Source organism: Rhinopithecus bieti, unplaced genomic scaffold, assembly GCF_001698545.2.
Source record: "Rhinopithecus bieti isolate Rb0 unplaced genomic scaffold, ASM169854v2 scaffold_61461, whole genome shotgun sequence".
Lineage (NCBI taxonomy): Eukaryota > Metazoa > Chordata > Mammalia > Primates > Cercopithecidae > Rhinopithecus > Rhinopithecus bieti.
In genome coordinates this window covers 823,230-826,424 of record NW_016823852.1, presented here as the reverse complement: position 1 = coordinate 826,424, position 3,195 = coordinate 823,230, and positions in this window count along the sequence as shown.

Here is a 3,195-nt window from a genome sequence, read left to right as displayed (position 1 = left end):
TGAAGTCTCCAGCTATCATAGTGGATTAGTCTGTTTCTCCTTACAGTTCCATCAGTTTTTGCCTCTTGTATTTGGACACTGTTGTTAGACACATGCACATTTGGAGCTGTTATGTCTTCTTGGAGAATTGACTTCTTTATCATTAGGTAATGTCCCTCTCTAGCCCTTCTAATGTCCTTAGTTCTGAAGTCTGCTGGTCTGAAATTAATATAGCTACTCCAGCTTTCTTCTGATTTGTCTGTTAGCATGATGGATCTTTCTCCATCTTTTTACTTAATTTTAAACTGAGGTGAAATTGACATAATTTGATTAACCACTTTAAAATGTGTAATTCAGGCATTTATTATATTTGCAATATTCTGGAACACTCTGTAGTTTAAAAATGTTTTCATTTTCCAGAAAAGCACCTTATTAAGTAAGTACTTAACCAGTTAAGTAATCATTTCCCCTTTTCCCTTCCCCTTACCCCATATCTTGGTAACCACGAATATGCCTTCTGTCCCTATGGATTTACCTATTCTGGATACATCATATACAAGGACTCATACAGTAGGTGACCGTTTGTGTCTGGCTGCCCTGACTTCGCATAATATTGTCGAGTTTATCCACGTTACAGTGTGTATCAGTGCCTTGATCCTTTATTTAGGTGGATAATATCCTGTTGGATGTAGATGCCACGGTTGGTTTATTTACTCATCTGTTAATGGACATTTGAATTGTTTCAGACTCTTGGCTATTACGAATAATGGTGCTATAAACATTTGTGTCCAGGTTTTGGCGTCTACATGTTTTTTCATTTCTCTTGGGTATATACCTAGGAGGAAGATGGGTAGGTCATGTGGTAACTCTATGCTTAACTTTTGGAGGAGACACCAAACCGGCCACACCATTTTACATTTCCCCCAGCAGTGTCTGAGGATTCCCATATCTCTACAGCTTTGACAGCACTTCTTAATTTCCCCCTTTTTAAAAAAATTTAAAGCCATCCTAATGGGTATGCATATATTATTGTGGTTTTCATTTGCATTTCCCTAATCCCCAGCGATGATGATCATCTTTCATGTGCTTGTTGACTACTCGTGTATTTCTGTGGAGAAATATCTGTTCAAGTCCTGTGACTATTTTTTTTTTTTTTTGAGACAGGGTTTCACTCTGTCACTTAGACTAGAGTGCAGTGGCACAGTCACAGCTCACTGTAGCCTCAATTTCCCGGGCTCAAGTGTCCTCTTATCTCAGCCTCTGGAGTACCTAGGGCTACAGGCGTGCACCACCACACCTGGCTGATTTTTTTTCTTTTTGGTAGAGACCAGGTCTTGCTGTGTTGCCCAGGCTGGTCTCAAACCTCTGAGCTCAAGCAGTCTTCCCGTCTCAGCCTCCCAAAGTGGTGGAATTACAGGTGTGTGAACCACCACACCTGGCGCTAGTGGCTATTTTTAAATTGAATTATCATCTTGTTGAGTGCTAGGAGTGCTGTATACATTCTGGATATTATACTCTTATCAGATATGTGATTTATAAATATTTTCTCCCATTCTGTAAAGTGTCTTTTTAAAATTATTGATAATGTCCTTTGATGCACAAAAGTTTTAATTTTATGAAGTCTAATTTTCTTTGTTGTTCATGCTTTTGGTGTTAAAGAATCCATTACCAAATCCAGGTTCATGAAGATTTACTCCTATGTTTTCCTCGAATAGTTGTATAGTTTTACTTTTTATAGTAAGGCATTGATTCATTTTGTGTTAATTTTTGTATATGAGGTGAGGTAAGAATCCCAACTTTTAGCTAGACTAAGATAAACAGAAGTTGCAAATAACTAAAATCAGAAATTAAAGCAGGGACCTTACTACCAACCTTAGATAACTATTAAAAGGATTATACAAGAATACTATGAACAGTTATACACCAACAAATTAGATAATCTAGGTGAAGTAGACTAATTAGACAAATTTTTAGAAACATGTAAATTATCAAAACTGACCCAAGAAGAAATAGAAGATCTCAAAAGACTTATAACAAGAAAAATAATTGAGTTAGTGATCAAAATCCTCCCACCAAAATCCAGGAACAGACAGCCGCACAACCAAATGTTCTCAGACATATCTATATTTTGAGACAGTCTTGCTCTGTTGCCCAGGCTGGAGTGCAGTGGCGCGATCTTGGCTCACTGCAACCTCTGCCTCCTGGGTTCAAGCAGTTCTCCTGCCTCAGCCTCCTGAGTAGCTGGGACTACAGGCGTGTGCCACCACACCCGGCTAATTTTTGTATTTTTAGTAGAGACGGGGTTTCACCATGTTGGCCAGGCTGGTCTTGAACTCCTGATCCGTGATCCACCTGCTTCGGCCTCCCAAATTGCTGGGATTCCAGGCATGAGCCACTGCGTCTGGCCAGAGCGATACTTCTATGAATACAAATTCACAAATCCTTAGCAAAATGCTAGCAACCAAATCCAACAGCACATTAGAAGGATTATACGCCACAGCCAAGTGGTGTATACTGCCCTAAAGTCTGTATGCTGTCACTCCAGTGGGGGACAGAATCCTGCCTCTCGTCTCTTGATTTCCATCTTTAGAACCCCTTTCCTGCCAGGGGACAAGGGAGTATGTGGAGGTGTGGGTGCTGGGGTGCTGGGACTTCCTGGAGTGTCCACAACCAGTGCCAAGATGTTTGATTTCTCATCTGTGTTTGGCCAGATGCTTTTTCTTGCTGGTGATAATGATGTTATAAACTTAGCAGTGAAGGTGTGGAAGAGTGAGTACCACAGCTTTCTTTATTTTTTTTTATTTTTTTTATTTTTTTTGAGACGGAGTCTCGCTCTGTCGCCCAGGCTGGAGTGCTGTGGCCGGATCTCAGCTCACTGCAAGCTCCGCCTCCCGGGTTCACGCCATTCTCCTGCCTCAGCCCCCCGAGTAGCTGGGACTACAGGCGCCCGCCACCTCGCCCGGCTAGTTTTTTGTATTTTAGTAGAGACGGGGTTTTCCGTGTTAGCCAGGATGGTCTCCATCTCCTGACCTCGTGATCCGCCCGTCTCGGCCTCCCAAAGTGCTGGGATTACAGGCTTGAGCCACCGCGCCCGGCCCACAACTTTCTTTAGAGATTAATACTAACCAGTGAGAAGAACTTAGTGGTGCCGAACCTGAGTTTTGAAGTCAGATCCTTCACATTGTTTTCCTTTAAAAAAAAAAAAAAAAAAAAAAA